The sequence below is a fragment of the Triticum dicoccoides genome, chromosome 4A, assembly GCF_002162155.2.
Source record: "Triticum dicoccoides isolate Atlit2015 ecotype Zavitan chromosome 4A, WEW_v2.0, whole genome shotgun sequence".
NCBI lineage: Eukaryota > Viridiplantae > Streptophyta > Magnoliopsida > Poales > Poaceae > Triticum > Triticum dicoccoides.
The window spans coordinates 100149342-100175331 of NC_041386.1; positions in this window are offsets into that span (position 1 = coordinate 100149342).

Below are 25990 nucleotides of genomic sequence, written 5' to 3' on the forward strand. Positions count from 1 at the left end.
GGCAAAATTTTGGAAATTTCTCCGAAACCCCTTTGCCCGCGCATAGCTCGCTCTGCCTCCTGGGTCTCCGGATCGTCCTCCTCGTCACCAGCCGCCTCCTGTCGCTGGTCTCCGCCGCCGTCAACGGAATTCTTCCCCGCCATTGCCGCCGTAGCGAGTTCATCGCCGAACTAGGGTATGGACTCGATCACAGTGCTATCCTCGTCCGATTCCTAGCACATTGTGTTCATTATGATTCTTACCACGATTGAAACGCTTCTATCCAGTCAAAACACTCCGTAGATTAGAGTTGAATCGAAAATTTAGGGTTAGGTTTCCGCCGAAACCTTCTCGGACCCACCGGGTTGCAGAACTCAGTTCCACCGATTCGGCCAAGGCCATTGCACATGTGGTTCTTGGTCTGACCGAGAATTGCAAATCGGTGTGACCGAGTTTAGGACTTTGTGAAACCCTAGCAGTCTCGGTGCCACCGAACTGTGACTCGGTCTGACCGAGTTCACTAGTTTAGGTTCCAACAGCTGCTTTGGTATCACCGAGTTTGCAAATCGGTTGATTCGAAATGCTTTCTGTGGAAAACTAAAACTAAGTTTTTGACTCATTCTTTTGCAAAAATCTCTGTATTTTGTGATGCTCATCCACTCTATCTCATCTACAATCTATTCACAGGGTCTGTTGTCAGTGTTTGCAACATGTCTGACCAGAGTGATAGCCAGAACAAGTCAGAGGAGCAGGTTCACCTGAGTGAGGGCACTAGTCCCTCTAGCAGTTCAGATGATGGTAGCAGGAGCACCCCAAGTAATTTGCCAAAGGCTGCCACTAGAGCAAGTAAGAAGAAAACATCAGAGTCTAAGGATGAAGACTATGTGGCCACTGAGGATGAGGCCACATCAAAGAAGAAAGTGGTTAAGAAGGAGTACAACTCAGCTGCAGTTAAGCCAGGGATGAAGATTAAAAGGCCAGCAGGAAGACAACCAATGTCTAAGGCCAGAGCATCCTCTCAAGCATCTTTGGAATCTCAACCCAAAGAGCCTGCTGCAGAAGGAAAGAAAAGGAAGGAAAGGGTCAAGAAGACCATGGCCAGAGTGATTGGAAAGGCTTCCATGATGGAAGAAGAAGAGGAAGAAGAGGTTGCTGCACCAGCACCCAAGGCACAGAAGCTTATGGGTGGTGCTATCAGGACAGGGGCTGCATCATCAAAGCCCAAAGAAGCACCCAAAGTTGCCTCCAAGCTCAAGACTGCACCAAAGAGAAATACCAGAAACATACCAGCTGCTGAGAAGAACAAGGCCCCAGTGCCTGAGACTGTTGCTGAAGAAGAAGATGAAGAGCATGTTCTGAGAAAATTGAAGCCAAAAATTCCAGACCACAATGATGCTCATCCTGTGGCTGAGAACATGAAGATCAGGAGAGACTCAGGACTGAGGAAATGGAGAGAGACAGACCCATATGCTACAAGAAGAAGAACTGTTGTTGATTACAGGTTCCACACAAAGGAACAACAATATTTCTATGAGACAGTGCTGTTGGACAAGAAGCCTATAGTGTGTGATATGAGGTGGGTCAACTGGACCTACATGAAGGAAAATGAGGAACACTATCCTGGTGTGTTTGACAGCTTCCGTGCTTGTGGAGTTGCAGACTTTGTTGGGCAGAAGCTCACAAAGTGGAATGAGGAGCTCATAATGCAATTCTACTCCACAGCACACTTCTATCCAGATGGCAGGATAGTATGGATGTCTGAAGGTACAAGGTACCAATCAACTATTGAGGAATGGGCCAATCTGATCAATGCCCCAAAGGAAAGTGAAGATGACTTGGAAGTTTATGCCAAGAAAAAGATGGATCACAATTCTATGTCACAGATGTACAAGGAGATTCCTGAAGATGCTCTTAAGACTTTCAAGTTTGGGTCAGTCCATTTTCTTTTGTCAGGACTACCAACGATCAACTGGATCCTAAGGCACACTCTTTTCCCCAAGTCAGGTGACCACAACATGATCAGAGGCCATGCAATTAACTTGCTACATATATTTGATGTGCCACAGAAGTTCAAGGTCATGAGCCTTATAGTTGAGACTACCAAGAGGACAACAACTGACCAGAAAAGAAGTTGTGGATATGCCCCACAGATCCAGGAGTTGATAAACTCAAAGATGGGCACAGGCACATACTTGCTGGATAAGGAACACTTGCCTATCTACCCAGACTTCAAGGACAACCAAGTTGTGATGAATGAAGATGAACCCTCCTCAGTGCAAGCACAAGCAAAGAAGGAGAAGGCAAAGATGGAGAAGGCTGCCAAGATGCCAACTCAAGAGGAGGCATCTGAGTACTTTTTGAAAAGCAAGTAGGACCAGCTTGGTTACTTGATAGGATCATCTCTGAGGATTGAGAAGGGGTTGGCCACCCTAACTCAAAACCAGGAGAGCCTGGAAAGAATCGTGGAACAAAAATTCTATGATTTAGATGTCAAAGTAACTGTGATTTAGTCTGTTGTGGAGCAACTACAGGATGACATGCAGGAGAGGAAGGGCAAGACAACCACTGATGCATTTACCAGAGTGCCTCAAGCTCAAAGATCAGCTACAGTGCCTGTTTCAGACACCAGAGTCATTTCATCTGCACCAACTACAACTTCAGTGCCACCAGCTCCAGCACCTACCCCATCAGCTCCGTCTACTTCGACTGAAGCCTTCGTCCTTGGTGTTCTCCGGACACCACCACCTGAAGACCAAGCCTGAGAGACGTTTTAGTGCTATGCATTTTCTATGAACTTTTTGGTAACTTGTTGCCAAAGGGGGAGAAAAATATATAGATCATAGGCTTCGAGAGAGAGAGAGAGTTTGGTTTTGTTCTCTCTTGTCTTCTTGGTTGAACTTTGTTTGTCTTTTGATTGCTTGAGATACTATGCCATTATCTGTGAGACATTGATGATCATGTGGTTGATCATAAGCTACACTTATGCTTGTTAGATGATATTATCTCACTTATCCTTATATGATCATTCACTTTGTTTGGTGATGAGTGCATGTATTTAATTCTTATCATTTTGAGCGCTCCACCAAGATGTATGTGACATGGAAGAGTAACCCATGATCCTAACTCATTGTGCATTTGCAGTCCAAAGCAAATCTTAAGATATGCACAAATTTAGGGGGAGCTCTTGCTTTTCACATACTTTCCAAAGTGACAATGTCTTTCACTCTTATTATCATTTGTCGAAGCTTTGATCTATATGTTGTCATCAATTACCAAAAAGGGGGAGATTTAAAGTGCAACTATCCCCGGGTGGTTTTGGTAATTCCTAACAACATATAGCTCATTGAGATAACATTATTCCAAGATTAATATTTCAGGAAAAGCCTAATGAATGGCATGGCATGGATGAGGAAAGTGGATCCCTCAAAATTCTAAGGACAAAAAGTTTAGCTCAAGCTTCAAGATCAAGACTCTACATTTTATATTTTAGTGATCCAAGATCACATTGAGTCTATAGGAAAAGCCAATACTATCAAGGAGGGATGAGGTGTTGCTTAATGGCTTGCTTGCTCAAAGTGCTTAGTTCTATGCTCCAAAACCATCAACTACCTTCCCACATCCACATATGACCTAAACCAAAAGTCAAACTCGGCCCCACCGATTCTATCTATCCGGCGGCACCGAGTTTCAAATGTCATAGCCACTGCCACAAACCCTAGGAAATTCGGTTTCACCGAAAGGGATCTCGGTCTCACCGAGATGGGATTGTAATCTCTCTGTTTCCCTTCGTAACGTTTCGGTCTTACCGAGATGAGCGATCGGTCCCACTGAGATTGCAATGTAAACTCTCTATTTCCCTTTTGTAACATTTCGGTCTCACCGAGATGAGCGAATCGGTCCCACCGAGTTTACCTAACCAACTCTCTGGTTAGTTTATTACCAAGATTGGTCCCACCGAGTTTGTGTAACCGGTCACACCGAGATTACGTTATGCCCTAACCCTAACCATATCGGACCTACCGAGTTGCATCTCAGTCCCACCAAAAATCCTAACGGTCACTAGGTTTGCTGAATTGGTCCGACCGAGTTTAACCATTCGGTCCCACCAAGTTTGGCAAATTGTGTGTAACGGTTAGATTTTGTGTGGAGGCTATATATACCCCTCCACCCACCTTAATTTGTGGAGAGAGCCATCAGAACATACCTACACTTCCAATACACATTTTCTGAGAGAGAACCACCTACACTTGTGTTGAGGTCAAGATATTCCATTCCAACCATATCAGTCTTGATCTCTAGCCTTCCCCAAGTTGCTTTCCACTCAAGTCTTCTTTCCACCAAATCCAAATCCTGTGAGAGAGAGTTGAGTGTTGGGGAGACTATCATTTGAAGCACAAGAGCAAGGAGTTCATCATCAACACACCATTTGTTACTTCTTGGAGAGTGGTGTCTCCTAGATTGGCTAGGTGTCACTTGGGAGCCTCCGACAAGATTGTGGAGTTGAACCAAGGAGTTTGTAAGGGCAAGGAGATCGCCTACTTCATGAAGATCTACCGCTAGTGAGGCAAGTCCTTCGTGGGCGACGGCCATGATGGAATAGACAAGGTTGCTTCTTCGTGGACCCTTCGTGGGTGGAGCCCTCCGTGGACTCGCGCAACCGTTACCCTCCATGGGTTGAAGTCTCCATCAACGTGGATGTACGATAGCACCACCTATCGGAACCACGACAAAAACATCCGTGTCTCCAATTGCGTTTGAATCCTCCAAACCCTTCCCTTTACATTCTTGCAAGTTGCATGATTTACTTTCCGCTGCTCATATACTCTTTTGCATGCTTGCTTGAATTGTGTGGAGATTGCTTGACTTGTGCTAATATAGCTAAAATTTGCCAAGAACTAAAATTGGGAAAAGGCTAGATTTCATTTGGTCAAGTAGTCTAATCACCCCCCTCTAGACATACTTTCGATCCTACAAGCTTGACGAAACCCTATTTCCACCGCCGCAACCTTCTGTACCCAAGAGATCCCATCTTGGGGCCTTTTACGGAGCTCCGCCCGAGGGGAATCGACCACGGAGGGCTTCTACATCAACAAGCCTCTCCGATGATGTGTGAGTAGTTTACCATAGACCTTCGGGTCCATAGTTATTAGCTAGATGGCTTCTTCTCTCTCTTTGGATCTCAATACAAAGTTCTCCTCGATCTTCTTGGAGATCTACTCGATGTAATTCTTTTTGCGGTGTGTTTGTCGAGATCCGATGAATTGTGGGTTTATGATCAAGTTTATCTATGAACAATATTTGATTCTTCTCTGAAACATTTTATGTATGATTTGTTATCTTTGCAAGTCTCTTCGAATTATCAGTATGGTTTGGCCTACTAGATTGATCTTTCTTTCAATGGGAGAAGTGCTTATCTTTGGGTCCAATCTTGCGGTGTCCTTTCCCAGTGACAGCAGGGGCAGCAAGGCACGTATTGTATTGTTTCCATCGAGGATAAAAAGATGGGGTTTATATCATATTGCTCGAGTTTATCCCTCTACATCATGTCATCTTGCCTAATGCGTTACTCTATTCTTATGAACTTAATACTCTAGATGCATGCTAGATAACAGTCGATGTGTGGAGTAATAGTAGTAGATGCAGAATCATTTCGGTCCACTTGTCGCGGACGTGATGCCTGTATACATGATCATGGCTAGATATTCTTATAATTATGCACTTTTCTATCAATTGCTCGACAGTAATTTGTTCACTCACCTTAATACTTATGCTATCTTGAGAGAAGCCACTAGTGAAACCTATGGCCCCCGGGTCTATCTTTTATCATATAAGTTTCCAATCTATTTTATTTTGCAATCTTTACTTTCAATCTACATCATAAAAATACCAAAAATATTTATCTCATTATCTCTATCAGATCTCACTCTCGTAAGTGACCGTGAAGGGCTTGACAACCCCTTTATCGCGTTGGTTGTGAGGTTCTTATTTGTTTGTGTAGGTACGAGGGGCTTGCATGTAGTCTCCTACTGGATTGATACCTTGGTTCTCAAAAACTAAGGGAAATACTTACGCTACTTTGCTGCATCACCCTTTCCTCTTCAAGGGAAAACCAATGCAGTGCTCAAGAGGTAGCAATGAGTATTTGAATGTTTTGTAGTTTAGTATTTAAATTAGTAGAACAAGATGAGTATTCCTATTCGTAGATGATTTGTTGATTTGTGGAACCCTAGTGTGGAACGTATGTATGATTGTTGAGATGAAGTGAACCCTAACCCCAACATAATAAGAACCATAACCCTAACCCTAACATACTAAGAAGCCTAACCCTTGCAGAATTCCAAACAATCATCTCATATTTCCATACAAATTTTAAGATCCATGAAAACTAGGGTTTGCCTAAACCTAGCAAGAATTGAGAAAATGCGAGAATTTTGTTGGGGAACGTAGTATTTCAAAAAAATTCCTACAATCACGCAAGATCTAACTAGGAGATGCATAGCAACGAGAGGGGAGAGTGTGTCCATGTACCCTCGTAGACCGAAAGCGAAAGCGTTTAGTAACACGGTTGATGTAGTCAAACGTCTTCATGATCCAACCGATCCAAGTACCGAACGTATGACACCTCCGTGTTCAGCACACATTCAGCATGATGACATCCCTCGAGCTCTTGATCCAGTTGAGGATGAGGGAGAGTTCCGTCAGCACGACGGGCGACGATGATGATGAAGTTATCGGTGCAAGGCTTCGCCTAAGCACTACGGTGATATGACCAAGGTGGTAAATTGTGGAGGGGGCACCGCACACGGCTAATACAATTGATATTCTGTCTTCTAGGGTGCCCCCTGCCTTCATATATAAAGGAGGAGAGGGGGAGGCCGTCCGGCCCCTGTAGGGTGCGCCAAGAGAGAGGAGTCCTACTAGGACTCCAAGTCCTAGTAGGATTCCACTTGGTGGAAGGGGGGAGAAGGAAGGGAGAGGGAGAGGGAGAGGAAAGGAGGGCACCGCCCCCTTCCTCTAGTACAATTCGGACTGCCAGGGGGGCAACCAGCCCCTTGCGGCCCTCCTCTCTCCCCACTAAGGCCCATGAAGGCCCATGAAGGCCCATTAGTTCACCCGGGGGGTTCCGATAACCCTCTGGCACTCCGATAGTTACCTGGTGCCTCTCGAAACTCATCCGGTGTCCCAATAACATTGTCCAATATATCATTATTTATGTCTCGACCATTCTGAGACTCCTCATCATGTCCGTGATCTTATCCGGGACTCTGAATAAACTTCGGTCATCAAATCACATAACTCATAATACAAATCGTCATCGAACGTTAAGCGTGCGGACCCTACGGGTTCGAGAACTATGTAGACATGACCGAGACACATCTTCGGTCAATAACTAATAGCGGAACCTAGATGCTCATATTGGCTCCTACATATTCTATGAAGATCTTTATCGGTCAAACCGCATATCAACATACGCTGTTCCCTTTGTCATCAGTATCTTACTTGCCCGAGATTCGATCATCGGTATCATCATACGTAGTTCAATCTCATTACCGGCAAGTCTCTTTACTCGTTCCGTAATGCATCATCCCACAACTAACTCATTAGTCATATTGCTTGCAAGGCTTATAGTGATGAGCATTACCGAGAGGGCCCAAAGTACCTCTCTGATACACAGAGTGACAAATCCTAATCTTGATCTATGCCAACTCAACAAACACCATCGAAGACACCTATAAAGCATCTTTATAATCCCCCAGTTACGTTATGACGTTTGATAGCACACAAGGTGTTCCTCCGGTATTCGGGAGTTGCATAATCTCATAGTCAGAGGAACATGTATAAGTCATGAAGAAAGCAATAGCAATAAAACTAAACGATCATTATGCTAAGCTGACGGATGGGTCTTGTCCATCACATCATTCTCTAATGATGTGATCTCGTTCATCAAATGACAACACATGTCTATGGTTAGGAAACTTAACCACCTTCGATTAATGAGCTAGTCAAGTAGAGGCATACTAGGGACATTCTGTTTGTCTATGTATTCACACATGTACTATGTTTTCCTTTAATACAATTCTAGCATGAATAATAAACATTTATCACTATATAAGGAAATACAAATAACTACTTTATTATTGCCTCTAGGGCATATTTCCTTGAGTCTCCCACTTGCACTAGAGTCAATAATCTAGATTACATAGTAATGATTCTAACACCCTTGGAGTCTTGGTGCTGATCATGTTTTGGTCGTGAGAGAGGCTTAGTCAACGGGTCTGCAACGTTCAGATCCGTATGTATCTTGCGAATCTCTATGTCTCCCTCCTTGACTTGATCACGGATGAAATGGAAGCGTCTCTTGATGTGTTTGGTTCTCTTGTGAAATATGGATTCCTTCGCCAAGGAAATTGCTCCAGTATTGTCACAAAAGATTTTCATTGGACCCAATGCACTAGGTATTACACCTAGATAGGATATGAACTCCTTCGTCCATACTCCTTCAATTGCTGCTTCTGAAGCAGCTATGTACTCCGCTTCACACATAGATCCTACCACGACGCTCTGCTTGGAACTCACCAACTGACAGCTCCACCATTCAATATAAATATGTATCCTGTTTGTGACTTAGAGTCATCTGGATCAGTGTCAAAGCTTGCATCGACGTAACCATTTACGACGAGCTCTTTGTCACCTCCATAAACGAGAAACATATCCTTAGTCCTTTTTAAGGTATTTAAGGATGTTCTTGACCGCTATCCAGTGATCCGCTCCTGGATTACTTTGGTACCTCCCTGCTAAACTTATAGCAAGGCACACATCAGGTCTGGTACACAACATTGCATACATGATATAACCTATGGCTGAGGCATAGGGAATGACTTTTATTTTCTCTCTATCTTCTGCAATGGTCAGGCATTGAGTCTGACTCAATTTCACACCTTGTAACACTGGCAAGAACCCTTCTTTGACTGATCCATTTTGAACTTCTTCAAAAGTTTATCAAGGTATGTGCCTTGTGAAAGTCCAATTAAGAGTCTTGATCTATCTCTATAGATCTTGATGCCCAATATATAAGCAGCTTTGCCGAGGTTTTCATTGAAAAATTCTTATTCAAGTATCCTTTTATGCTATCCAGAAATTCTATATTATTTCCAATCAACAATATGTCATCCACATATAATATTAGAAATGCTATAGTGCTCCCACTCACTTTCTTGTAAATACATGCTTCTCCAAAAGTCTGTATAAAACCATGTGCTTTGATCACAGTATCAAAGCGTATATTCCAACTCCGAGAAGGTTGCACCAGTCCATAAATGGATCGCTGGAGCTTACACACTTTGTTAGTACCTTTAGGATCGAAAAAACCTTCTGGTTGCATCATATACAACTCTTCTTTAAGATATCCATTAAGGAATGCAGTTTTGACATCCATTTGCCAAATTTCATAATCATAAAATGCGGCAATTGCTAACATGATTCGGACAGACTTAAGCATCGCTATGGGTGAGAAGGTCTCATCGTAGTCAACTCCTTGAACTTGTCAAAAACCTTCCGCAACAAGTCGAGCTTTGTAGATAGTAACATTACCATCAGTGTCAGTCTTCTTCTTGAAGATCCATTTATTCTCTATGGCTTGCCAATCATCTGGCAAGTCAACCAAAGTCCACACTTTGTTCTCATACATGGATCCCATATCAGATTTCATTGCTTCAAGCCATTTCGCGGAATCTGGGCTCATCATCGCTTCCTCATAGTTCGTAGGTTCGTCATGGTCAAGTAACATGACCTCCAGGACATGATTATCATCATTGTTGACCTATGAGGTTCAGTAGTAACTTGATCTGAAGTTTCATGATCATCATCATTAACTTCCTCACTAATTGGTGTAGGAATCACTGGAATCGATTTATGTGATGAACTACTTTCCAATAAGGGAGAAGGTACAATTAACTCATCAAGTTCTACTTTCCTCCCACTCACTTCTTTCGAGAGAAACTCCTTCTCTAGAAAGGATCCATTCTTAGCAACGAATATCTTGCCTTCAGATCTATGATAGAAGGTGTACCCAACAGTCTCCTTTGGGTATCCTATGAAGACACATTTCTCCGATTCGAGTTCGAGCTTATCAAGTTGAAGCTTTTTCACATAAGCATCGCAACCCCAAACTTTAAGAAACGATAGCTTAGGTTTCTTGCTAAACCACAATTCATATGGTGTCGTCTCAACGGATTTAGATGGTGCCCTATTTAACATGAATGCAGCCGTCTCTAAAGCATAACCCCAAAACGATAGCGTTGAATCAGTAAGAGACACCATAGATCGCACCATATCTAATAAAGTACGGTTATGACGTTCGGACACACCATTACGCTGTGGTGTTCCTGGTGGCATAAGTTGCGAAACTATTCCACATTGTTTCAAATGAAGACCAAACTCATAACTCAAATATTCACCACCACGATCAGATCGTAGAAACTTTATTTTCTTGTTACAATGATTTTCCACTTCACTATGAAATTCTTTGAACTTTTTAAATGTTTCATACTTAGATTTCATCAAGTAGACATACCCATATCTCCTGAAATCATCTGTGAAGGTCATTAAATAACGATACCCGCCGCGAGCCTCAACACTCGTCGAACCACATACATCAATATGTATTATTTACAGTAAATCAGTTGCTCGCTCCATTGTTCCGAAGAACAAAGTCTTAGTCATCTTGCCCATGAGCATGGTTCGCAAGCATCAAGTGATCCCAAAAGCCCATCAGCATGGAGTTTCTTCATGCGCTTTACACCAATATGACCTAAACGGCAGGGCCACAAATAAGTTGCACTATCATTATTAACCTTGCATCTTTTGGCTTCAGTATTATGAATATGTGTATCACTACAATCGAGATTTAACAAAAATAGACCACTCATCAAGGGTGCTTGACCATAAAAGATATTACTCATATAAATAGAACAACCATTCTTCTCTGATTTAAATGAATAACCGTCTCGCATTAAAAAACATCCGGATATAATGTTCGTCCTCAACGGTGGCACCAAATAAAATTATTTAGATCTAAAAATAATCCCGATGGTAGATGTAGAGGTAGCGTGCCGACGATGATCACATCGACTTTGGAACCATTTCCCATGCGCATCATCACCTCATCCTTAGTCAATCTTTGTTTAATCCGTAGCCCATGTTTCGAGTTGTAAATATGAGCAACAGAACCAGTATCAAATACCTGGCGCTACTACGAGCATTAGTAATTAAGGTACACATCAATAACATGTATATCGAATATACCTTTCACTTTGCCATCCTTCTTATCCGGAAATACTTGGGGTAGTTCTGCTTCCAGTGACTAGTCCCTCTGTCATAGAAGCACCCAGCTCATGCTTAGGTCCAGACTTGGGCTTCTTCACTTGAGCAACAACTTGTTTGCCATTCTTCTTGAAGTTCCCCTTCTTCCCTTTGCCCTTTTCCTTGAAACTAGTGGTCTTGTTAACCATCAACACTTGATGCTCCTTCTTGATTTCTACCTCCACAACTTTTAGCATCATGAAGAGCTCGGGAATTGTCTTATCCATCCCTTGCATATTATAGTTCATCACGAAGCTTTTGTAGCTTGGTGGCAGTGATTGAAGAACTCTATCAATGACACTATCATCAGGAAGAATAACTCCCAGTTGAGTCAGGTGGTTGTGGTACCTTGACATTCTGAGTATATGTTCACTGACAGAACTATTCTCCCCCATTTTGCAGATGTAGAACTTATTGGAGACTTCATATCTCTCAATTCGGGCATTTGCTTGAAATATTAACTTCAACTCTTGGAACATCTCATATGCTCCATGACGTTCAAAATGCCTGTGAAGTCCTTATTCTAAGCTGTAAAGCATGGCACACTGAACTATCGAGTAGTCAACAGCTTTGCTTTGCCAAACGTTCAGAACATCCGGAGTTGCTCCTGCACCGGGTCTTGCACCTAGCGGTACTTCCAGGAGGTAATTCTTCTGTGCAGCAATGAGAATAATCCTCAAGTTACGGACCCAGTCCGTGTAGTTTCTACCATCATTTTTCAACTTAGCTTTATCTAGGAACGCATTAAAATTCAAGCGAACGGGAGCATGGGCCATTGATCTACAACAACATAGAGATGCAAATACTATCAGGTACTAAGTTCATGATAAATTAAAGTTCAATTAATCATATTACTTAAGAATTCCCACTTAGATAGACATCCCTCTAGTCATCTAAATGATCACGTGATCCATATCACTAAACCATGTCCGATCATCACGTGAGATGGAGTAGTTTTCAACGGTGAACATCACTATGTTGATCATATCTACTATATGATTCACATTTGACCTTTCGGTCTCAGTGTTCTGAGGACATATCTGCATATGCTAGGCTCGTCAAGTTTAACCTGAGTATTCTACATGTGCAAAACTGGCTTGCACCCATTGTATGTGAACGTAGAGCTTATCACACCCGATCATCACGTGGTGTCTCGGCACGACGAACTGTAGCAACGGTGCATACTCAGGGAGAGCACTTATACCTTGAAATTTAGTAAGGGATCATCTTATAACACTACAGCAGGATGCTGCTAACGCGACACTCCAATCAGAGACCCTTCGAAGAAACTGTGTGCGATGCAACAATCGCAAATGGTTGTGTAAAAAACTCGTCAAAAAAGGTGCAAACCATTTGCGATGGAGGATGCATCAAACACGGTTCAGATTTTAGTTGCGTGTGCGACACAGGGCATACGGTTTAGTTCAGTTAACCATTTTCGATGAGGAGGAACAAAAGAAATGGGCAGCCAGATGAAGGTGTGTGCGATGTACAACATACGGTTCACTCAGATGAACTGTTTGTGATTAGGTAACACAAAAGAAATGGTCAGCCAGATCAAGGTGTGTGCGATGTACAACATACAGTTCACTCGGATGAACTGTTTGTGATTAGGCAACACAAAAGAAACAGTCAGCCAGATCAAGATGTGTGCGATATACGACATGCGGTTCACTCGGATGAACTGTTTGCATTGCGACAAGAGAACATAAATGGTTCAACATAACAAATACCATAAATATTGCAAGGTTCAAATTCAAAGATTACAACGGCCAAATTCAAACATTGCTAACCACATCATTTCTGAGAAGGGATTAGCCGCTGACAAGTCATGTATGGGTTTGACACAATGATTTCCAATTGCTTTGCCATATGCTCTTCCAATACGAAGTTTGGCATTTTTGGAGGATCTTCCATTCCACAGTACCTGCCAGCTCTGATAATCATACCATTCATCTTTCCTAATTAAATGCGCATACCCTTAGCACCTTTGCTCTGGCAAGAAAGAACTTGGCGAGTGTAATCTCTGGTAAGGTCCCTCGGTAGGAGTTCAAAGTAATATTTGAGAGATGCAGATCCATGCATTCGATGTGATTGTCATTATAAACATTATCCACCTCTAGGCCTATTATTATCTGCAAAAGAAGAGAACGTGTTAGTGCCTACATGCAGTTTTGAACACTGCTACATGTCCATTTGGTTTGCAGGATTTGTAAAATGCACCAACGTGCCATCTTCGACCTGGCATGATTAACATGGGCATTTGATTGCAATCTAGAAACATGTAGCCTTCTTCACAAGAGGTTGGACTGGATGAAAAATTCCCTAAGAAAACTAGTACAGATGAATCCAAAGGAGAAATGCTTATGGACGATTGTAACCATATGAATGAAGCAACCAATATGGGGTGGGGGTGTATGTCCTAAAATCCTCCGGAATTCCTTCAAAAATCATAGTACATTGTCATTGTAAACTTGGGAAAAGGTGAAAAAAAATGAACTCCCTTATGGTTAACATTTAACAGGAAAGGAACATCACCTTGATATACAGCTTCTTCAGTCACGGAAAGCATCTCAGGCAACTGACAACTTGGTCCGGGTTGGGGCCGATTGATTCTAGTGCCAAGACCTTCACTGTGCCCAGAGTCTGGGTGAAGCTTCGCTGGATGACAGACGAGCATACATCTTCAAAACTAGAAATAACGTTGATATCAAGAAGGAGAGGTATAAGGCGACTGTTGTACCTGAAAGATGTAGTATTTGACATACAAGTAGCCCACCACATTCAATTTCGGCACAGAAATGACATTGATCCTTGTTGGACCTTGTTGATCAACTACAAGTAATCTCTCAAGTGAAGATGTGTCCTGGATGACCATATTGTGGTCCACCTTTTGTGATCTCTCATTGCAACACCAGCAACACACATAAATAGTCCGGAGAGTCCTGGAGGTGATGTGCAAGGTACTCGACCAATCCATTGCCTGAAGACGAAGGAACTCGAGTGCAGTACAGCCGCGGAGCAGGCGCTCCATGTCATCCTTTGGGATGCGGACGGTGACAATCTTGAGGTGCTTCAATCATGGTAGAAAAAGAGCGGGCGCGTCATTAAGGTGGGATGGCAGTTCATGAACTTGGCAAGGCGCAGCATGGACGTGAAGCGGAGCACGAACGTTGGCAGCAAGCACATATGCCCATCATTAAAACTGAGCTTCTCAAGCTGATCTATGGCGAGGGATCGGAACCACTCGTAAATCTTGGCTCGGTCCTCGCCATTGGAACAAAACTTGCCCGTGATAAGGCCTTTGATTGGGCCATGGTGACTGCAGAGGATCTGGGAGAACGCATCCAAGCTTTGGCGATAGCCATGGCAGAGCTTGTGGGCATTGAGGAGGTCGACAGGGGTGAGTAGCCATAGGGGGCGCCACCACCGAGAAAGGGCGCCTGTCCTCGCCCGATATTTGATTGGGAGGAGGGATATGATGACTATCAACATATCATCGGGGAGGTTGTTGATGAAGTCTAGGCCTGCTGGAGCCGCTTGCGGTTCTTTCTCGACCCGCTTCCACTTGTTGGCAGCCTCATTCTCCACCTTGTCGGCCGTGACGGAAACCTCTGTCTCCAAATTCACGCCATGCTCCGATGCTTCTGCAGCCCCGACGTCGCCACTCCCTCCGATGGGGCACTTCGGCGGCTCCTCCTACACTGATGGCTTTGAGGACTCAGAGCGGTGTCGAGGATGCGGGCGGAGAGAGAGGATTGTGTGTGTGGCGAGGATGGGGGGTGTGGCCGCTTGGCGCCGCCATAATATAAACCGGTGGGAGTGAGGCAGGCGGCGGTCCAAGGCTATCTCGCTTCCCGGTGAGAATGGGTGCTTAATCTCTATGAATGAAATCTATGCTCAATTACTGAATTTTAGTTGCAGAAAATAGATAGTGCTATTGTTTTTTAGCTGCATATTTTTACAAATCGCAGTGTCTCTTGGCTTAGCGTCAAAGTCTACCTTTAATTTGCATACCGTAATCTGAACCATTTACGTTGAAGAGATGCACAAATCCCGCGTTGAACAGCTTGTACGCTTCCCGGTGAGCCTGCGCACTGGACTGCGCTTGCACGCCTCCCGTTCAGTCAAGTAGTTGTCCACACATCACCTCCTATAGCCATTAAAACCAAGACACGAGGCGTCACGTGAATGGTTAACAGAATGCACATGGTTTGAATTATACAAACATTTGACATATTAAAGTGGTAGCTATTTTTTCAAAATGCCTTTGTTGGCTGTCATTATTCGAGTGCGCCTTCTCTCAAAATGGACACGGAAAATACCACAGCATGTCGGGTGCCATTCCATGATATCATGCCAAGTTTCATGAATTTCAGACGAGTTTTAGATTTACTAGAATTTAAAAACAAAGTATCTCAACATTTTGCCGGCAATCAACGGTGCCCTAGTGTTTGAAATTCATTCCCATTTCTTGCATGGGACCTAAGCACGCACCCAAGGACACATAATTGATTTTAAACCAATTTATATGCACCGGAGCATGTGCTTGTAGTTCAAATTTGAATTATGCACATAAAATGCCTAGAAAACCCAGTTAATGTATAAAAAAGGCCAAACGAACCCCGAAAAATTCCAAGATTAAACACAACACTCCTGTTGTTCTATGTTGGCACTAGAATTTTTTTGAAAGCAATAAGAGGCAATGGATATCATTTCGTCCCCAAAGGTGGCACATTCCCTACTGAAACCATCACGCTTGTTGTGAGAAGCTCTGGTTTGTGAGAAGCTTATACGCAAACCTCCCCCAAATGGGACAAAATTTTTACGACAGCATGTTGATGCCGCTCCATGATAGGATGCCAAGTTTCATGAATTTCAGACAAGTTTTGGATTTACTAGAATTTAAAAACCAGGCATGTCAACGTTTTGCCGGCAATCAAAAGTGCTCTGGTGTTTGAATTTCATTCCCATCTCTTGCATGGGACCTAGAAATTCACCCAAGACTACACATGTTATTTTTCAACCAACTTTGGTGCACTGGAGCATGTGCTTGTAGTTCAAATTTGAATTATGCACATAAAATGCCTAGAAAACCCAGTTAACGTATAAAAAAGGACAAACGAACCCCAAAAAATTCCAAGATTAAACACAACACTCCTGTTGTTCTATGTTGGCACTAGAATTTTATTAAAGCAATAAGAGGCAACATATATCGTTCCGTCCCCAAAGGTGGAACGTTCCCTACCGAAACCATCATGCTTGTTGTGAGAAGCTCTGGTTTGTGAGAAGCTTATACCCAAACCTGCCCCAAAATGGGACAATTTTTTTACCATGGCATGTTGATGCCGCTCCATGATAGCATGCCAACTTTCATGAATTCCAGACGAGTTTTGGATTTACTAAAACTTAAAAACCAGGCATCTCAATGTTTTACCGGCAATCAATAGTGCCCTGGTGTTTGAATTTCATTCCCATCTCTTGCATGGGACCTAGAAATTCACCCAAGGACACACATGTGAATTTTCAACCAGCTTTGGTGCACTGGAGCATGTGCTTGTAGTTCAAATTTGAACTATGCACATAAAATGCCTAGGAAACCCAATTAACGTGTAAAAAGGCCAAACGAACCCCGAAAAATTCCAAGATTAAACACAACACTTTTGTTGTTCTATGTTGGCACTAGAATTTTTTTAAAGCAATAAGAGGCAACATATATCATTTCGTCCCCAAAGGTGGCACGTTCCCTACCGAAACCATCACGCTTGTTGTGAGAAGCTCTAGTTTGTGAGAAGCTTATACCCAAACCTGCCCCAAATGGGACAAATTTTTACCACGACATGTTGATACCGCTCCATGATAGCATGCCAAGTTTCATGAATTTTGAACAAGTTTTGGATTTATTAGAATTTTAAAACGAAGCATCTCAATGTTTTGCCGGCAATCAACAGTGCCCTGGTGTGTGAATTGCATTCCCATCTCCCTCATGGGACCTAGAAATTCACCCAAGGACACACATGTGTTTTTTCAACCAACTTTGGTGCACTGGAGCATGTGCTTGTAGTTCAAATTTGAATTATGCACATAAAATGCGAAGAAAACCCAGTTAATGCTTGAAAAGGCCAAATGAACCCCAAAAATTCCAAGATTAAACACAACACTCCTGTTGTTCTATGTTGACACTAGAATTTTTTTGAAAGCAATAGGAGGCAACGAATATCGTTCTGTCCCAAAGGTGGCACGTTCCCTACCGGAACCATCACGCTTGTTGTGAGAAGCTCTGGTTTGTGAGAAGCTTATATCAAAACCTGCCCCAAATGGGACAAAATTCTTATCACGGCATGTTGATGCCGCTCCATGATGGCATGCCAAGTTTCATGAATTTCAGACAAGTTTTGGATTACTAGAATTTAAAAACCAGGTATCTCAACATTTTGCCGCCAATCAACAGTGCCCTAGTGTTTGAAATTCATTCCCATTTCTTGCATGGGACCTAAGAATGCACCCAAGGACACATATTTGATTTTTCAACCAATTTGTATGCACCGAAGCATGTGCATGTATTTCAAATTTGAATTATGCACATAAAATGCCTACAAAACCCAGTTAATGTATAAACATGTCCAAACGGACCCCGAAAAATTCCAAAACTTAACACAACACTCATGTTGTTCTATGTTGGCACTAGAAATTTTTTGGAAGCAATAAGAGGCAACGGATATCGTTTCGTCCCCAAAGGAGGCACGTTCCGTACCAAAACCATCACGCTTGTTGTGAGAAGCTCTGGTTTGTGAGAAGCTTATACCCAAACATGTCCCCAAATGGGACAAATTTTTACCACGACATGTTGATGCCTGTCAGTGTCAAAACCGGCGGATCTCGGGTAGGGGGTCCCGAACTGTGCGTCTAGGCCGGATGGTAACAGGAGACAAGGACACGATGTTTTTTACCCAGGTTCAGGCCCTCTCGATGGAGGTAATACCCTACTTCTGCTTGATTAATATTTATGATATGGGTAGTACAAGAGTAGATCTACCACGAGATCAAGGAGGCTAAACCATAGAAGCTAGCCTATGGTATGATTGTTGTGTATGGAGTTGATTGCCTACGGACTACAACCCTCCGGTTTATATAGACACCGGATAGGGTTAGGGTTACACAGAGTCGGTTACAATGGTAGGAGATCTTGAATATCCGCATCGCCAAGCTTGCCTTCCACGCCAAGGAAAGTCCCATCCGGACACGGGACGAAGTCTTCAATCTTGCATCTTCATAGTCCAGGAGTCCGGCTGAAGGTATAGGCCGGCTACCCGAACACCCCCTAATCCAGGACTCCCTCAATGCCGCTCCATGATACCATGCCAAGTTTCATGAATTTCAGACGAGTTTTGGATTTACTAGAATTTAAAAACTAGGTATCTCAACATTTTGCCGGTAATCAACAGTGTCTTGGTGTTTGAAATTCATTCCCATTTCTTGCATGGGACCTAAGCATGCACTCAAGGACACATATTTGATTTTTCAACCAATTTATATCCACCGGAGCATGTGCATGTAGTTTAATTTTGAATTGTGCACCTGAAATGGCTAGAAAACCAGTTTAATGTATAAAATGTCCAAACGAACCCTGAATAATTCCAATTCTTTTACAACACACATATAGTTGCATGTTCACTGCAGATAAAAGGTCTAGCAATTCAAACAGCATCCATTACCACTGTGACCCCATTATGTAATTCAAATCAAGTAGATCCCTCACAGTTTATTATCACCAACCGTGTGAAATGTAGTACAAAATATCTTGGAGCACTGTTGGTGTATAGTACGCCTATGGCTTACGCGAGAAGGTGAGTTGGCTACAGTCCATAGCCGGCGTGTCAAGCACACTAGCTCGCTCCCCAAATACTCCCGCCTCTGCATCCCTCGCAATCTCGAAAATATTACTGCCTCGTAAACTCGAAAATATCTACCGCATGGAATGTTTTAATGTTTGATAGCACATGATTAGTATGTGCGGACCATGTGCGATGTCTGTTTCTCCCGCTCTGCTTCAGTCCCTTGATTCAAATTTTTAGTAGCACCGAGATTTTACTCCCGCCTCTGCATCTCTCGCAATCTCAAAAATATCTGCTCGCCCTTGATCCAAATTTTCAGTAGCCCGCCTTGTTACTCCCGCCTAGTAAAATTTTTCAGTTGCCGCAGTATTTCCTCAAACACCACCTTGCCCCCTCCCCCCACCACACACACCCCAAAACCTCCGCTCACACAGACACACACAACCCTCAAAACCATTGGTAGGTTGCCGCCATCGCCGGCGCCTCCATCCTCAACCTCTGCTTGTGTGTCGGGGAGCTTGAGGAGCCAATGGCCAAAAAGAGGTTTATCGTTGCCTTTTCGCCCGACGTCGGCGAGGTGGCCTCCGAGGTGTCCCCGTCGTCCTCCACGGGCTTGATCCGCTGTCGCCGGTCCCCCGATCCGCCCGCCACCGCGCCCCTACGTCGGTTCGAGGACTTCCTTGTCCTCCCTCACACCCGGCAGCTGACGAGGTCCTACCTTGGGGTTCCGGCAGCGGCGGTGGGGGATGTGGGTCGCCAAGATTACAGATCGGGAGACCCACACCCGCCGGTGGCTCGGTAGCTTCCACACGGCCAACCTCTCGGCCATGGAGTACGACCGCTGGCACGTCCGCTACCACGGTGCGGCGGCTAGGCTCAATTTCCCCTTCGACACACGTCTGGTCGACCTCGTTCTGCCAGAGCCAGGGGGTGAGCTTGGCTATGGCATGGGAGGATCGCGAGGTGTGGGAGCGCCTCGAGGCCGAGGCCACCGACGAGGCCTACATGCAAGAGCTCTGTCGGCAGCACCCGAAGCTCGTGGAGGCGGAGCGGGCGATCTTTGCCAGCATGAAGGGTGGCGAGGTTATCGTGCTCTCCTCCGATGATGAGGTCGAAGGCGGCGAGGACGGCAGCATGGAGGGTGGCGAGGTTATCGCGCTCTCCTCCAATGACGAGGTCGAAGGCGGCGGCGATGGCGGCACGAAGGGCATCGAGGTGGGCCCCAAGGACGAGGAGATCGACGTCGACGAGTGGAGGAGTGCCTTCCCCAACGACTCCGAAGACGGTACCGGCCTGGACCCGGCTCACGGCACACCGTACATGATGAGGAAGGATTTGCTCGACCTCTACTTCGACCGAAAGTTGTTTAGCTTAGTTTAAATTTATGTTTTATGTTCGGTTATGCAAAACTATCTATGTTTATGTTTGAATGCATGCTACTTTCGCTTGAACCTGCTTTGAACTTGATCAAATTGAAGTTTACAACCTTAGGCCCTGTTTGGATCATCGTTTCTCTTTTGAATACACTTGTAAAAAATACACACATGTGCCCGTCATTTCAATTCCGGCTGGAATTTGCATAGCGGCCAGTAACTTACAGGTGTAAGTTATACACCTCTGTATTGAAATACAACCATTCCAAGCACGGCCATAAGTTTAGGGGATCGACTAAAAAAGGCCAAAAATTGCTGGAGTATATATATCCACTAAGGGTTTTAGTCCTTTAACTTTTTAAGGATCGCCTAGAGATGTCCTTATGACTTGTTTATTTTAGTTCTTCACAATGTGATGCTCTATATGTGCAACTATTTGTCGTGCAGTTCAATTTCATCAATAATAGTTTCAAGAATACCACTATGAATTACGTATTTGGTTGCTGTTAAGGATATTGCAGTTAACATGCCTTTCATTTTTTAACAATAACTAGTGTACTGTAGACCTGCATAATACCAGTTCGAATGACTATTTGCTTGTTCTTAAATGTTATGCCTGATGCAATTAACACACATTTGCACTTCTTTTTTTGCTTAACTAACGTGCTTAAGCCTGCACACCGAAGCTATCATTTGTAAATTATGTTGTCTACCATGGATATACTTGGTTGATGTTTAGCCTGTTGTGCTTAACATGCCTTTATATGTACTCATGCAGGACAATTGAGAACAGTGTTGTTTTCCATCGAGGTTAGTTTCATCACATTGCTTATATGTACTCACTGTTCAGGATATCGGTAGCTGGTACCATATAGCCTAGGGCTGATAAGGGATTAATCATCGAATCGGACATTTCACTAAATATATCTGTAACCCATTTATTAGCAGGTTAACTAGGGCCATATTTAATATATCTGAGGCTGCATAGCAACATGCATTGTACTGAATGACTAAATATGCAATCCCAGGCTACATAGCAACAAGGAAGAGTGTTACCTTAATGTTCTGATGATGTCTATATATACATGTAATAAAATCTTATATAATGGGATGGAGGGAGTGTTGTACTACATCATTTTTTAATTGTTGTTTAGCTTATAATATTAACTTGGTGCTTTTAGGTACATATATCATTGCCAAAGATCCATGCTTTGACCCTTTCTGCGTATGGGGCAATGAGATATTCATGAACCAGCATCAAGTGAGGAAACTGATAAAGATAGTTATTAAAATGGGTCCGAAGATGTCAATCAAACTATTTGTTTACACTTTATGCAAGACAACAGTGAACTGCAGGATGGTAAGTAAGAACCCCGTAGCCTTCTTTTTACCGCGTGTAATGAGTTGTGTTAGATGACAATATCTGAATGTTTTTTCTTTTGCAGTGGATCCTGAAGTAGTTTACTCATGATTACCTCTCAAACTACATGATTGGCGACCGGCCATCACAAGGGGTTGGACTAGAGTCCTGCATGCCTTCTGCATCCAGGAGAGCACAATAGGGCCATTCCGCTTCACCTTGTTCAACAACCGGAATGTCTGTCGCCTCTTTCTTTACCATCTATAATAGTACAAGTATAGAACCCTGGTTCATCATTCTTTATTTGGTGCTTATGTAATTCTTAAACATATGTACCTGTGAATCGAATAATGCATTAGTTGTTTGAACCTGATGGATATGAATAAAGCTATAGCCTACTTTCAAGTTTAAATTAGGTACAATTTTAAATAGCAGCAATTAAATTAGGGAGAAATTACGTTGTGCAGGTCATTATGGCACACACAGTGGTAAAACACAAAAGTTTGCGATATACACCATAATCCGAGACGGTTCACAAAGAGGAAACGTGTGCAAGCATGCACACAGTTGCTGTTTGCAAAGCGTGTGTGATGTCAGACACTATCACATACGGTGCAGGAAAACTAAATGTGTGTGATTGTCTACCTATCGTACACAGTTTATAATCATCATCTGTTTGTGATGTGCCAGGCATCGCAAAACTCCCGTGCCTAGAATTTTCCTGGAAAGCTCCCGTGCTTTAAATCTGCCTGGTTTTAGGTAAAACCACAAAACTCCGACTGTGATGGCAATGCAAGCTCAAAGGAGTAGCAAGGATGAAGCGTTTGGGATATTTGAGATATCGGAAACGGTTATATATTGCCAATGCCGGCCTCACCGACTTCATCACAGATGAGTGTGACCAGCACCAAATCCTCACAAACATCTTTGTTCAGAGCTTTGCTTTCTTGCCTAGAAATAATCCTCCTGAAGTGAGCTTTAATTTATATGCTAAAAACCATCAGATACCACTTACTGAGTTTTGTGACACATGCATGATCCCGTCTGATGGGAGCTTGGATGTCCCTAGGCCAGCTGAGTTTGAGGGCTTTTATCGCACTCTGACAGTGGGTGATGAGAGAGGAGTGTCAGCCATCACTACCGCTGGCTTACATTTTCCCGCTGTGTTACTTTGCACTTTTTATTGCCAAATGCTTGCTTGCTAGGGAGAAGGTAGGTGCACTTAGTTCACCAGACCTTGCGGTTTTACGTAGTGCATTAGAGGGCGACAACACTTACAACTTGGGAGCTATTGTGGCCCGCCGTCTCCATCTTAATAAATCTTAGGGCAAAATACATGGTGGGATTTATGCTACTTGTTTGGTGGCTCACTTCGAGGTTGAGATATGCCCTCGTAATTTTCCTCTGACCAGAGTTTACCTAGACCGTGCAGCCATGGATCACCACCATTTTACTGATATTGAATCTCCTCACATCCCTATTCCGTATAACCTGGTTTTTAGTGTGAGGACTCGTGATGTTATTCCATTGCCTGCACCTGCCTTGTTTGATTCTGTTGCCAGGGCGGATATAGGATTATGCCTGCAGACATCATTGCTTACCAGAGTGCTGAGGCTGCTGCGGAGGCTGCACAGGTTCCTCAGCAGTGGGATGAGTGGATGCCCACTCCTCAGGATCCCTACTACCCTCCAGGCTACCAATTGATTACCAAGTTAGGCCAAAAGCCTAAGCTTGGGGGAGTACGTGTTCTCACCGACATTATATCCATGTTCACATATCATTCTATTTGTCGGTGTTCACACTTTTTCATTGTATCATCCATGCTTAGATTTATTTTCTTGCTTTCTTCTTGTGTGTTTGAAAAACTTTAGAAAAACAAAAAAATTAGTTGTAGTAATTTACTTTCTATGCATGCTTAGTAGTAGCACTAAGAAGAAAATCCAAAAAGATTTCCTTGTTCTTCTTTTGCTTGTTGGGAGCTTTCCCGTGTAAATAGTTTTTCTTGTTTTTGCTTTTTATTTGCTTATAGAAGAAAACCAAAAACTCCAAAAATATTTCAGTGTGTTTCTCTGAATTTCTTTTTATTCGAGTCTTACCGAGGAGAAGACCTCGATGAAAATGTTGACTGGCTCTCATATGAATAACTTTTGATCTAATAAGGAGCCCATTTTACCTTGTCTTCTCCTGTTGAATAAAATGTTTTGCAGATTCCAGCTTAGTCCATGGCACTCTTGCACTATTATTATTTTCATATCATTTGGTCGTGCAAGTGAAATGGAATAATGACGATATTCAATGAACTGGCTGTGGCAAAGAGAAACTGGTATGAACTCGAGTTGTTCTGTTTGTGTAAATATGTTTAACCTAGTGCCCATGATTCAGGCCATTATGATTAAACATGTTTGAAATGACAATTAGAGATTATAGTTTCTCATGCCATGCATAAGTAGCTGGGAGTTGATAATGATTTATCTTGGATATCAACATAGTGTTAAAATGATTGTGATGTAGTATGATGATATGGTACCCTCCTCTGAATGTTCGAGTGGCTTGACTTGGTACATGTTCATGCATGTAGTTGAATCAAAACCAACATAGCCTCTATAATGTTTATGTTCGTGGTGTTCATATCCTACTCATGCTAGTGTCCAATGTTACTTATGCATAATGCATCACTACAAAATAATACACTTCTGTGATGATACGTGTTTGTCACAGTAGGTCGCTTTTTTTTGTCATGCATGTACATCCATGACAAATTTATGACAGAATCAAGATAGTCATACATGTGCTATCGTAGAAGTGTTCCATGACATTAACAAAATTATCATCACGGAAGTGTCCACTTCCATGACAATAAATCGCGCATCACAGAAGTGCTTTCGTCAAGGGTGACCGACACGTGACATCCACCGTAACGGAACACCGTTAAGCTATTGGGTCAGGTTTTGGATCCGATAACCCGTTAACAGCCCCGACCAATGGGGATTTTCTACGTGTAAAATCATCATTGGCTAGAGGAAACACGTGTCGGCTCATCGTTGGGACAGATGTCATCCACTCACTGGACAGAAGGCGCCTATGATACGTCGACACGTGGCACAGCCCAACAGTGGCCCATTCCTGTGAAAAGGCTGGCACATTTGACTTGGTCAAAAGCTGGCGGCCCGGCCCATGGAAAGCCTGTTAACGGCCTGTTCGCATATAGCCCATTTACAGCCTGCTAACCCAAGACCCGTTACGCCCTATCCGAATTAGGCCCAGTAGCGTCATCTGGGCCGTCCAATATGATTCCAGCCCATTTTCACTTCTGGCCCATGTGTAGCCCATGACGTTTTTCGGCCCATATGAGGCCCTTTGTAACTCTTGGCGCATTAGCGGCCCGTGCTGAAACTGGCCCATAATGAACAGTGTATTACTTTACACCCACTAACGGCCCGTGGTGAAACTGGCTCGTAATGAACAGTGTATCACTTTATACCCATTAACGGCTCGTTATTTCGTTGGGCCGTTTCCAACCCAAGTTAACTTTCGGCCTTCTGATGGCCCATTTATTCTTGGGCTCATTTGCAGCATTCTGTTACTTACGGCCCGTTACTGTCATTTTATGTTTGTGGGCCAAATTCAGCCCGTCGTTACAGTCAGCCCATTTGTGGACCGTTAGTCTGTTGGGCCATTTTCATAGCATCACCAAATACGGCCTATTAAAGGCCCATTATGGTCATCCCATAAAACGTACGATTTCCATTAAAGGCCCATATACGGCCCATTAAAGGCCCGTACAAGACCCATAAATGAGCCGGCGGCCCATGGATCCTATGAGACGTACAAGGCCCATGGATCCTACGAGACGTAGAAGGCCCATGGATCCTACGAGACATAGAAGGCCCATGGATCCTACGAGACGTAGAAAGCCCATGGATCCGACGGCCCGTGAAGGGCCATGGTCGGGCGAATTGGCCCCCGTTTGAATGATATAGCATATTCAAAGAATTATCCTACTCAATACTATCACCTCTAAAAAGCCTACACTATTACAACAAAGAGATCAAGGCATAGAAAGGTAGAATAATCCTACACTA